Source organism: Phacochoerus africanus, chromosome 8 (assembly GCF_016906955.1).
Source record: "Phacochoerus africanus isolate WHEZ1 chromosome 8, ROS_Pafr_v1, whole genome shotgun sequence".
Classification (NCBI taxonomy): Eukaryota; Metazoa; Chordata; class Mammalia; order Artiodactyla; family Suidae; genus Phacochoerus; species Phacochoerus africanus.
The window spans coordinates 147,947,943-147,960,958 of record NC_062551.1 but is presented as its reverse complement, the minus strand read 5'-3'; the positions used below and the strand labels follow the sequence as shown (position 1 = coordinate 147,960,958).

The window sequence follows — 13,016 nt, the reverse complement described above, 5'->3', positions numbered from 1 at the left end:
CAACCTACATGACAGCTCACAACAAGGCTGGATCCTTCACCCACTGGGCGGGGCCAGGGATCGAACCTGCATCTTTATGGTTGCTGGTGAGATGCGGGAACGGCTGAGCCACGACAGGAACTCCCTGGAAAGTGGATTTTGAAACATAGTCGGGGCAGATACCAGAGGACTTGGTATCCCGGGATGAAAAGTTTGAACTTACCTGGATAGTTCTCCGTTGGGGGCTTATGTCCAAGGAGGGGAGGGGAAATCCATACCAGACTGGGCTTCCAGGTTAGGCAAGTTTATGGCACCATATGTGTTTCACCTGTGTTAGAAAGAAGCTGGTACAGAAGAGGAGACAGACCCTTGGACTTGACTCTAACCACTTAATAACTGAGGGACAGTGGGCAAGTTCCTTAACCTCTCTGAATCCGTTGCCTCATCTGTAAACTGGAAATGAGAATAGCTAAACACTCAGGATGTTTGTGAGGTGTAGGTAGGACAGTACCTGGTACATGAAAATAATAGCAGATGTGATCTGTTGAGAATTTTACCTGTGTCCACTGGGCACTATGCTGAACACCTGACATGCCTTATCTCAGTTAATCCTCCCAGTAGCCAGGGCTCCAAAAATTGTCTGCTGAGTCTGATTTGGGGGTAACATTTTCAATCCTGCGTTTAATCAAATAGGTCTTGTCAGAGTTCACATTCACCACCCAGTGAGATCTGAGTGTCATATCTGAACATTCTTGGAGGTTACAAGTTCTAATTTAGTACACATTTTAAAAGGCTTTAAATTAATATAATCACACTATAGAACATTTAGAAAATAGGTTAAAAAGAAATGTATAGGAGCTCCCGTTACAGCTCAGCAGGTTACAAACCCGACTGGTATTCATGAGGATGTGAGCTCGACCCCTGGCCTCGCTCAGTGGGTTAAGGATTTGGTGTTGCTGTGAGCTGTGGTGTAGGTTGCAGACGCGGCTCGGATCTGGTGTGGCTGTGACGTAGGCTTGCAGCTGCAGCTCTGATTCTATCCCTAACCTGGGAACTTCCATATGCCTCAGGTGCAGCCCTAAAACAAACAAACCAAAAAAAAAAAAAAAAAAAGGAAAAGAAAGAAGTAAGTGTACACGTAGCTCTCCTACCTACAATACAAACATGATTTCCTAACAGAGAGAGAGGTCAGGCGTGTCCGTTTCCACCAATTAACCACAGTGTGATCTTAGGCAAGTTACGTTAATTTCTCTCAGCCTATCCAAAGCATCTAGATAGAAGCTTCCTCATAAAGTTTTTGATAAACATGAAATTAGATAATTCGTGCTTTATTGGCACAGAATACACACTCAATAAATTCTATCAGTACCTTTAGGTCATTTTCCCCGTTCATCTTCCAGATGAATGCAATAACCACATATGTACAATTGCTTCCATTTTTTTCTTACTTCCCGTGGTACCTTAGATATTTTCTATATAGTGACTTGATCTCCCAATCTCTCATCACTAATGTGTATGTCCTCCTGTCTATAATCACTGTCAGTTATCAACCTTTTCCCCTTTTTATTTTTTTAAAATTTTATTGGAGTATAGTTGACTTACAGTATTGTATTAGTTTCAGGTGTACAGCAAAGTGAATCAGTTTTATATATATATATTCTCCATTCTTTTTTCTTCTAGGTTATTATAAACTATTGAGTAGATTTCCCTGTGCTGTAAGTTGCTTCTTGTTAATTATCTATTTTATACAATAGTGGATGTATATTATTCTCATCCTAATTCTTCCCTCCGCCCACAGTTCTCCCATATGGTAACCATAAGATTGTTTTTCCCCTCTTTTAAAAGCATTTAGAAATAATGCTGCCCTTCACCTCTTTTATCCAAGTGATTCTTTATAACGGTTTGTTTCTTTGAGCTCAGGCTATGATTCTTTCCACACCTGTTCAGAAAGTGGTAAGAGTCACAGCCACGTTAGCAAAGACCTGTTGCACGTGTGGATTATGCTGGTTTGATGGGCTGCTGCCAAAAGAGAGGCTTGTTGTTATTTTCCCAGCCGTGTATTCCCTGCAGTGTGATATCCCATGCCTCATCTTTAAGGAGGTTTTAGTGTGGGTCTGGGTGTCCAGTCTCCCTGCCCTTCTTGCTGACAGCAAGAGGAATCCCAGCACCTTTTCACTGGAAGTTATTGCGCTGGTCTCTCTGAATCTTGTCTCTTGGAGTAGGATGTACTCTGCAAAACAATTTGAGGGCTCTCTTTCTGTTGTAAATCAAAGCCTCAAGCCCTTATTTGGGTCCTAGAGTAAGCAGTTCCTAAGTACTTTGAAATCGGACCCCCCTGCTTACACCTGGAATCACCGGTAAGCCTGGCCCGCAGATCCCCAGGCTGATGGACACACAAAGCTAAGGGCAAAGGTGAGCTTTTCATTTCTTCCCCAGGTCCTACAATTCCTTTGAAATCTTTATGATCTGTACCTTCAGGGATTGTGCAACCAGCTTGAGGAAATCCGAAAATTGTGTTTTCTCCAGATAAGCGTGCAGGCCAAAGGAGAGACCTCTGCATGGATTTTGCCTAAGTTTAGAAAAGCCCCCCAAACACAAAAATAACATTCAGCATGTATGCAGTCCATGGAGACACAGTTTTCGAAGGATAAGCAACAAAGACTAATACCCTAGAGCAGTGACACCATCCTAGAAGTCGAAGACCCCACAGACATTTGGAATGAGGACAAAAAGTCCAAGAACTATCTGTGAAATTTCAAACGTCCTACTACTGTAACAGTGTATTGTTATTATTCTCAATTTAAATAGCACAGGATAATTAGGACAGATTTGTCACAAATTAGATTAACTAAATGAAAAGATATTTGGATTCTCCTGCTATTTAGAAACTTTAATTGACGGTTCTTTTGGATATCTTCACTGTATTTATATGTTATATTTTAATAAATTTTGGTTGACTGTATTTTATACAAATATTTCATTTAATAACAATAAGGAGAACCATTACCTTTTTACTTAGCTGTTAGTTAATTAAGGTCATTTTGAAAGCTATCTAACCTTAAACAAACTGGTTAAGATCGCTTATACAGTGTGGTGCTGAACAAGTTACTTAAACTACCTGAGCCTCAGTTTCCTCATTTATGAAATAGAAATACCTTTTACCTTATCTTTTCATATGGTTGTTAAAGTAAAAGACAGCATACAAAGTACATAGTGCAGAGGCAAAGTACCTGGCATACAGTAAGAGCTCAATATCTACATATTTTCCTCATTAAAACTGCAAATTTGTGGAGTTCCCGTTGTGGCTCAGTGGTTAACAAGTCCGACTAGGAACCATGATGTTGCGGGTTTGATCCCTGGCCTTGCTCAGTGGGTTAAGGTTCTGGCGTTGCCGTGAGCTGTGGTGTGGGTTGCAGATGCAGCTCGGATCCTGCGTTACTGTGGCTCTGGTGTAGGCTGGTGGCTACAGCTTCGATGAGACCCCTAGCCTGGGAACCTCCATATGCTGAGGGAGCGGCCCTAGAAAAGGTAAAAAGACAAAAAAAAAAAACACCACCCTGCAAATTTGTATATTAGACAAAAGCATTTAAAGCGTAGGTCCTTGGGGGCAGGGAGATGTAAAATCTGAAAAGGATTCCTACAGTGGTGAAGAAGTCGGAGGGCAACTCTTTGGATGCTTAGAACAGTTAGCAACACTGGGACCAGAATGAAGTGTCCTCTAAAATTCATCTCTCTTCAGTAGCTACCAAGCCACATTCCTCTGAGTGCTTTCACACCTGGCATGACACCCCTTTCCTCCCTGTGTTGGTGGCTGATGTCCCCCCCGCTCCTGAAAGCAGAGGTGGAGCTGAGTGCTGTATCCAGGGAGAGAGAAGCTGACAGGCAAGTCCTCTGATCCTTGCCCAAGGGCTGTCTTGGAGTGGTGGCATCAAGGCCACTTTTGTCCCACCTTCAGCAGTTGGCCCATAGCTGGACCTGGAGAGGCTGACTGCTCAGGGTAACACTGGCCCACCAAGGACAGGCAGAACCAGCCAGGGCCAGGACCTAATTCGGCCTTGAGATCCCGCACAGTGGTTCCCCCAATGGGGAACCGATCTCAGGGAACATTGCCCCCGTCTGTAGTGTTGATCCTTTCCATATGTCACGGAGGCGAATTGGACGTTTGAAGTGTGATATCACTACTGAAAAGACCAGAACCATCAGCACAGGACCAGTATACTTTTGTTAATTATAAGACATAATAGTTGCCTTGTCCTCGTGCAAGTGAATTGTCATTCGCTTATTCATCAGATTTTAATTGAGGTCCTACTAGGCACCAGGCAAGGTTAGAGACAAGGTTAGGGATATATGGATGAAAAAATGGTATCCCTTGGAGTTCCTGTCATGGCACAGCAGAAATGAATCCAACTGGTAACCATGAGGCTGCGGTTTTGATCCCTGGCCTCACTCAGTGGGTTAAGGATCCGGCGTTGCCATGAGCTGTGGTGTAGGTCGCAGAAGCAACTTGGATCCCGTGTTGCTGTGGCTCTGGCGTAGGCCAGCAGCTACAGCTCTGACTGGACCCCTAGCCTGGGAACCTCCATATGCTGTGGGTGAGGCCCTAAAAAGACAAAAGCCAAAAAAAAAAAAAAAAAAGAATCCCTGCCATTAGAATTTGTGGCCTAGGAGTTCCCGTTGTGGCGCAGTGGTTAACGAATCCGAATAGGAACCATGAGGTTGCGGGTTCAGTCCCTGCCCTTGCTCAGTGGGTTAACCATCCGGCGTTGCCGTGAGCTGCGGTGTAGGTTGCAGACGCGGCTCGGATCCCGCGTTGCTGTGGCTCTGGCGTAGGCTGGCAGCTACAGCTCCGATTAGACCCCTAGCCTGGGAACCTCCATATGCCGCGGGAGCGGCCCAAGAAATAGCAAAAAGACAACAACAACAAAAAAGAATTTGTGGCCTAATGGCGAAATTGTCACCTGCTTGGACAAATACGACATAAAATCCTAGAGACAGTAGTAACACTTAGAGGAAGGGAGGCAGAGGCTGCGTAAGAGGCTAATAATAGTAATAGCTCCAGTTTATAAAGCATTTACCCTGTGCCAATCGTTGTACCAAACACTTGTTATATACTATCTTATTTCATTCTTAAAACACACCTATAAAGCTAATTATCCGATGGTCTTATTATCTTCCTCCCTTTCTAGGGAAGGCCATGCAAAGGAGATGTTATATGAGGGTCTTAAAAAAAAATGAGTTTGCCAGTTAGACAAGAGGGAGATGGTTTCAGGCACAGAAAACAAAATGGCCCATCTGGAGACCTTCAGATCCCTTGGTATGTGTGGAGCCAAGGGAGTATACAGGGAGAATTCTGATGTAAGGATGCTGATTTCAGTGACATGAGAAGTACATGAGATCAGGCGTCCGATATGAATGACTCTTAGCAGAGCTAAAATGTGGAGGAAGAAGACTCAGGTCTGTGGTTAGAAGGAAGGATGGCTGTGTTTGTTGGCTGGTTTTTGAGATGGAGAGCCGACACCTACAGGTCGGCTGTGAGAAGTGGACAAGAAGAGGGAAAAGCTAAAAACACAGAATAATAAGAATGGTTGGTGGAGACAAGTCTTTACCCTCCTCGAATTGGAGGAAAGATAAGAAGAGACCTAAAGACATAGGTAAGTTTGTAAGAATAGGTTTGAGAGGGAGGACCCAGGTGGAAGGACCCAGATAGGAGGACGCAGAAGGACGGGATCTGATTTTGAGAGGTTACTAGCTGATGCCTGTATTGGGTGTGAGATCAAAGACAAGTCTTCTGAGAAGCATGAGAGGTAGGGGAGTCTTTTAGGGCCTTGATGACAGCAGTGAGGGTGTAGCATCCTTCTTGAGTGCAATTATGAGGTGCTGCTGAAGGCTCTCTGGATCCTGTGGAAGGAATGATTGTTTAAAGGACGAAAAAGAGAATGACTAGTGGGCAGAAATGTGATGGCATGTGAAAAGCAGTTGAAGGTACTGGGAATGGTTGACTGGGGTGGGGAAGAGAAGTTGAGGAGAAGACTTCCTGGGCAACTTGGGGGTCTATTCTCAAATATCTAAATGAGGGAGTGGACCTACTCCATGTTGCTTTAGGGCATAGATCCAAGTCCAACAAATGGTCATTATCAGAAGGCAGGTTGTACCCCAACATCGAAGCTAATAAGTAAGTAGTGCTGGCCAGTGATGGGACAATCTACCTAGTGAATGGTTTCAAGCATTTGTCAAGGCTCTGGTGCAGAAAATTTGATAAGCTTAATGAAATGGCTTCTTGGGTTGTTTCGATACAAAGATGTTTATGGTTATGTAACATGTAAAAATAGAGAGACGTTCTTGCCGTCCCACTTTCTGAGCATGCAGATCTTGCTTATGATGTTCAATAGGGTTTATGCAGTTCAATAAATGTAGAAACAATCTTGGAATTTTTGTTAATTCCAGGGGGATTTTTTGTTGAGATTGACGGAAGCCATGCTCTGGAGAAGACCCTTAGCTGGGGTGACTAAAGGTGGACCTTCTGTTCTTATCTGATTTGAAGTCCTCTTCTCACAAGATGTTTTGTACATCTTCCATATCAAATAATTCTTTTTTTTTTTTTTTTTTGCTCTTTTTAGGGCCGCTCCCTCGGCTTATGGAAATTCCCAGTCTAGGGGTTGAATGGAAACTATAGCTGCTGGCCTACACCTCAGCCATGGCCACATGGGATCTAAGCCGTATCTGCGACCTACACTACAGCTCACGGGAACCCACTGAGTGAGGCCAGGGATCAAACCTGCATCCTCGTGGATACTAGTCGGGTTCATTACCGCTGAGCCACAACAGGAACTGCAGTGTCGAATAGCATTCTTTTCATTTGCTCCCCACATTGAGATTGGCTGCTTTCTTATTTATTTATTTATTTATTTATTATCTTTTTGCCATTTCTTGGACCGCTCCCTCGGCATATGGATGTTCCCAGGCTAGGGGTCCAATCGGAGCTGTAGCTGCCAGCCTACGCCAGAGCCACAGCAACGCAGGATCCGAGCCGTGTCTGCGACCTACACCACAGCTCATGGCAACGCCAGATCCCCAACCCACTGAGCAAGGCCAGGGATCGAACCCACAACCTCATGGTTCCTAGTCGGATTCGTTAACCACTGCGCCACAACGGGAACTCCTGCTTTGTTTTTTAGAAACCATTAGTCTATTTCAGTGGTTCTCAAGAGGGGTGATTTTGACCCTCCAAGGACATAGACAGTGTCTGGAGACAGTTTTGATTGTCATGACTGGAGGGGGGTGCTACTGGCATTAGGCGGGTAGAAGATAGGAATGCTGCTAAACCACCAGCATACAAGACAGCCCCACAACAAAGTTATCCAGCCCAAAATAGCGGTAGGGCTGAGGTTGAGAAACCCTTGTCTATTTTTAAATCTTTCTTCTAAATCACTTGCTAGCAACAGATTCTGTAAACCCCTAGATGCCTACTTTTATTTTCTAATTTCGGAACTGTTGCCTGGCTGAATGCTCTGTGAACTGCCTACCCAGCCGTTCCTTTCTTCATGTTGTAGCCATAAGAAGGACATTTTGTGTGTGTCTTTTTTTTTTTTTTTTTTTTAAGGGCCGAAATCACAGTATATGGGTCAAATTAGAGCTATAGCTTCCGGCCTACGCCACAGCCGCAGCAATGCCAGATCCAAGCCGTGTCTGCGACCTACACCACAGCTCACAGCAACACCGGATCCTTGACCCACTGAGCGAGGCCAGGGATCAAACCCGAGTCCTTATGGAAACTGGCTGGTTTTGTTCACGGCTGAGCCATGATGGGAACTCCCAAGAAGGATGTTTTTAACTCTCTTTGGCCAGAAAAGCCGCTTCTTGGTTGGGGTCCAAACAAGAAACACATCTCTTCCTAGATAAGGCAGGGATGACTCTTGGAATAACAGCATCAGATATCTCCTAACTTCAGCAGCTCTGGCCAAGGGTACGGGGGGAGGACAAGCTATAAACTAGCACTGCATGGCGCCATTTGTTTAACTTTAACTAAGAGCTCATGTCATCTTAGAGCACAGCCACGAAGGACTCCTACAGCTTTTCCAAGCCCAGACAAGACCAAGACGGTAATATTCCTGCAAATGTGATTTCAGCACAGATAACACACCAAGAAGAGAGTACCTGAGCTGGTTACTCCTAATCTTCTGATTCGCAGATAGGACCCATGTAACTCATGCTACCTGTACCTACACATCTGAATCCCATATCACACTGAAGTTTTTCAAGGAATTGAATTATAAATTAGCCCTTTGTAGCTTCCAGGTCTTCTACCCCTAAAGGATCCTAGGACAGTATCCCTTTATGACCCAGAAGGGTAGCCTGACCTGCCTTCTCATCCTTTACCTTTTCAGGTCGGGTGGTCTTGCGGGAATCATTCAAACTCCTAGAACCTAGATTCTTTCATCTCTGAAGTGAAGATATCTACTTTCTCATTTCTAGAAATCCATTCTGAGAAAATATTCTTTAATGTGGATGAAACCTTATGTACAAAGCTATTTATTGCTTTATTATTTAACATTAGATGTCATTATAAAATAGATTGTGATACATCCACAGAATGAAATGTGCCGATGAAAAAATAATATTCATGGAGTTTCCGTCATGGCACAATGGAAACGAATCCAACTAGGAACCATGAGGTTGCGCTTTCGATCCCTGGCCTTGCTCAGTGGGTTAAGGATCCGGCGTTGCCGTGAGCTGTGGTACAGGTCACAGACGAGGCTCAGATCTGGTGTTGCTGTGGCTGTGGCGTAAGTCAGCAGCTGTAGCTCTGATTGGATCCCCAGCCTGGGAACCTCCATATGCTGCGGGTGTGGCCCTAAAAAAAAAAAAGAAAGAAAAATGAATATTCATGAAGAATTTTATTGGCTAAGAAAACGCTTGTGTTCTATGGTGTTCCCATTGTGGCGCAGCAGAGACAAGTCCGACTAGTATCCATGAGGATGCCTTGCTCAGTGGGTTAAGGATCCAGTGTTGCTGTGGCTGTGGTGTAGGCCTGCAGCTGCAGCACCAATTTGACCCCTAGCCTGGGAACTAACATATGGTGTGGGTGTGGCCGTAAAAAGCAAAAAGGAAAAAAAAAGAAAGAAAAGGAAGAAAATGCTTGTACTCTAATGTCAAGAATCAGAAACAAGATACAACACACACCCATGCACATATAATATGAGCTCAACTATATAAAACATGTGTAGAAAAAAGTCTGGAAGGAAACCAAACTGTAACCAAAAGTTTATACTCAGTTTTATGTTAGTGCATGTATAAAATTTTAAAGAAAATAATTAATGCTAGGGTATCCAATGTTTTCCCCCCTTTAAAGCAGAGTATGTAACAGTCAAGTTTAAGAAACTTTGATTTAGAATTCTGGACAGAACTGAGACTGGAGATGAAAATTTTGGAGTCTGGGGTATTTCCATAGAGGTTGATTAATGGATTAAACCATCTAGGACGAGTCTGTAGGGTTTAATGAGACAAGAGTCAAGGACTGTATCCTGGGAAACCACAATATTTAGGGAGTGAGAGATGAGCCAGGGAGAGGAATAAGCAAATTTAGGCAGTAATTGATATGGGATATTAATCTTTATGGATTAAAACAGTGGCACGGAGAAGACAGAATGATAAAGCTGAGAAGCATTTTAAAAGAATTTCAGAGTTCCCATTTGGTTATAAGGGATAGAGTATGGGAAATGTCTTGAAGTTATCCGGTTTGGAAGATAGAAGAGTGTTGATACCAAAGGCAGAGATGGGATCATTTGGAAGGGACGCATATGTGGTGGGAGAGGAGGAGGGAAAAGCTTAGTTTTGCATGGATGATGTTTGAGATTTCCTTTTGAGAGAGTAAGAAATGCAGTTGGCCGACAGCCTCCAGCTACAGCACCTAGGGGATCTGCCATAGTGTGCAGGCGAGGTCATGCTTTCCCCAGGCAGCTAGGATTAAGCAGGGACTAAACTTGGAAGGGGTTATGGAGCGGAGCCTTTCTGACCCATGCTGGCCTCCTCTGATAGGCAGTCAAGGCTCTGGGGCTCTCTGCAGGGCTGGCCCCAACTCAGAGCTACACCTCTGTCTGATGTTTCAAAGGAAAATCTGAGTAGGACCTAAGATCTTGCTTTTAAAAACTGAACTTTGGTGCTTGCTTTGGCAGCACATATACTGCAACTGGAATGATACAGGCAAGATCAGCATGGCCCCTGTGCAAGGATGACACTCAAATTCATGACACGTTCCATATTTTTCTCATACTGAGTAAAGTAAGTCAGAAAGAGAAAGACAAATACCATTTGATATCGCTTATATCTGGAATCTAATATATGGCACAAATGAACCTTTCCACAGAAAAGAAAATCGTGAACTTGGAGAACAGACTTGTGATTGCCAAGGGGAAGGGGGAGGGAGTGGAACAGATTGGGAGCTTGGGGTTAATAGATGCAGACTATTGCCCTTGGAATGGATTAGCAATGAGATCCTGCTGTGTAACACCAGGAACTATGTCTAGTCATTTATGATGAAGCGTGATAATGTGAGAAAAAAAATGTATACATGTATGTGTGACTGGGTCACCTTGCTGTACAGTAGCAAATTGACAGCACACTGTAAACCAGCTATAATGGAAAAAAATAAAAATTATTATATGAAAAGTTTTTTAAAACCCTGAATTTTGGTGAGTTCCCACTGTGATTCAGTGGGTTAAGAGCCTGACATAGTGTCTGTGAGGAAGCGAGTTCGATCCCTGGCCTCGCTCGGAGGGTTAAGGATCCAGTGTTGCCAAAAGCTGCAGGGTAGGTTGCAGATGTGGCTTGGATCTGGTGTTGCTATGACTGCGGTGTAGTCCGCAGCTGCAGCTCCCATTCGACTTCTAACCCAGGAACTTCCATGTGCCGCGGGTGTGGCCATAAAAAGAAAAAACAAACAGAGAAATAAATAAATAAATAAAAACTGAACTTTGGTTGGCCATTAGAGATGGTTTCAAAGAATGGTGCCATGGGCAGGGTAATCAGGAAGAAACACAGTGGGAAGTTTCTGAAGGTAATGACAGTAGACCTCACGTTTAAAGTGTTTAACTCTGAGCAAGAGGAGGGAAGTTGGGCCAAGAAGAAGGACGACTGTGGGTGTCTTTAGGAAGATCTGAGCATTTCTGGAAGAGGTCTTCTAAGATGCTAAAGAGAAAGAAAAACAATCACTGTGGGGTTAAAATCCTGGAGGCCGTGGGAAGAGAAAAGCTACTTTTTTTTTGTCTTTTTTTAGGGCCGCACCCATGGCATTGGCTAGAGGTCCAATAGGAGCTGTCGCTGCTGGCCTATGCCACAGCCACAGCAACGCAGGATCTGAGCTGCATCTGCGACCTACCCCACAGCTCACAGCAACGCTGGATCCTTAACTCACTGAGCAAGGCCATGGATCAAACCCTCATCCTCATGGATACTAGTTGGGTTTGTTACCCACTGAGCCACGACGGGAACCCTGAGAAAGGCTACTTGTATAGGGATTGGGTGTCAATAGGGAGAGAGAAAACTTCCTCTTTGGAACTTGGGGGAAAGAAAGAGAACATGGATGGAAGGACAGAAAGATGGATGAGAACAATGGGTGAAAATGAGGAACTTCAGACTCACCGTGTCTTCCAGTAACTAATACGATCAGGAAAGCCTCTGAAATTAAGCGAATGGATTGGGGGAAATGTTTAAAGAGAGGGGAGAAGGTCGTTCTTTAAGTTATGCCTTAAATACATGAAGTTGGGTATCAGTATTTACAAGTGCTGATCTAAAGGGTGATTCTAATTGACAAGAAAGGACAGGGTGTGAGTTTTCCCAGCTCAAATGTCACCTGAGTGTTTAGAGAAAGGGACTCACACTATGAGATCTACTATTGTAATTATCAGCAGGTTTAGAAAAGGAACTGGTGCATAGAGACCCATTTGCTTGGTTTGGGTGACATCGTACTTTATTCTTCATAACTGCGTGAGAGCTGCTGCGATCAAGAAGTGTGGTTGCTCTTGAGCAAAAGCTCTGTATCATCAGTCTGGATTTGCATGGTGTTTAGGCTTTATAGCCTTATCCTGGCCCCTCCACACCATGGGCTACAAAAGAATCCTTTATTATTGATGTTCCTACCGGGAAAAAAAAATAATTGCTGTTATTAAGTATGAAAATGCCTAACTCCCAAGTATTTTTCCTGTTGAAACAATTCTTTCAAGAACATAACCTCTGCAAGCTTGTGATACCTTAGGAACATAGCTATACATTTAGAGCAGAGCAGAGCCCAGAACCGGAGTCTAAAATCCTTTGAACGGCAGCATCCCCAGCAACTCGCGAGTATAAGCCAGATGTGGCTCTAAAACCCAGTTCATAGACCTTTAGACCATACACATGAAGAGAAAAGCACTGCAGAACAAAGGAATGAGCCAGGCAGTTTAGTTTCACCAAAAGCGTCAACTGATAGATCTTCAAGGATGACTCAGGCTTGCTCATGATCCCCAGTGGTCCTGCAACAAGGCAAAGCTCTTTATTCGTCTGACTTTGAAGCTGAACTTGGACACTCCTTGAGAAGGTCAAAGAATAGGCCAGCTTTCGCCGTGTAGTGGGCTGTGCAGGTGCTGCTTGTTGGCTTCCAAGCCTATTTCAGTCCCAGCCTGGCAAAGCTTGCAGGAATGTCACGTGAAGAGATTTATAATACTTTGATTCCATCCAGCTCCAAATCACTATATGAATAATCTTTCTCATAGCATACTAATAATTCTCTGAGCAGTCTTAGCCAAAATCAACGGAATGAGCAAGCTTAAGGAAAGATTTCTTTTTTTCCCCTTCTAAAGAAATTGTTTTGCTCAAGTTTTACAAACCTCATAAAAATTAAGAGTTTATTTGAATTGGGGAAAAAGACTCGCTTTATCTCAACTCATTTGCCAAAAATATTTAAATGAGCACATGCTGGATGTAAAAGTGCCAAAGAAATAGGAGCAGTTACGCCTTCTCAAGCATCCAGACTCTCAGAGCCCTCAACATGCAGCGTTTTCCTG

At 43.8% G+C, this 13,016-nt stretch overlaps 1 protein-coding gene and 1 non-coding gene across 2 annotated transcripts in view; both read left to right on the top strand.

Annotated features, from left to right (window-relative positions):
* Positions 1-13,016, top strand: part of ROR1 (receptor tyrosine kinase like orphan receptor 1) — a 448,217-nt gene that overhangs the window by 333,888 nt on the left and 101,313 nt on the right. The window lies entirely within an intron of this gene.
* Positions 10,136-10,242, top strand: LOC125134708 (U6 spliceosomal RNA). Its single transcript, XR_007136722.1, has one exon. It is a non-coding gene; the product is annotated as a U6 spliceosomal RNA (small nuclear RNA).